Source organism: Micropterus dolomieu, unplaced genomic scaffold (genome assembly GCF_021292245.1).
Source record: "Micropterus dolomieu isolate WLL.071019.BEF.003 ecotype Adirondacks unplaced genomic scaffold, ASM2129224v1 contig_12713, whole genome shotgun sequence".
Classification (NCBI taxonomy): domain Eukaryota; kingdom Metazoa; phylum Chordata; class Actinopteri; order Centrarchiformes; family Centrarchidae; genus Micropterus; species Micropterus dolomieu.
This window is the reverse complement of record NW_025741699.1, coordinates 4,540-4,748: the sequence shown is the minus strand read 5'-3', so window position 1 is coordinate 4,748 and position 209 is coordinate 4,540.

Below are 209 nucleotides of genomic sequence, written 5' to 3'. Positions count from 1 at the left end.
CATCCAGTTCAATTTGATAAAACTTTAATATAGCACTGATTCACAACAACAGTTATCTCATTGCACTTTTTATATAGAGCAGGTCTAGACTGTGCTCTCTGTGATATTACAGTGGGTACGGAAAGTATTCAGACCCCTTTAAATTTTTCACTCTGTTTCATTGCAGCCATTTTCCAAAAATCAAAAAAGTTCATTTTATTTCTCAGTAA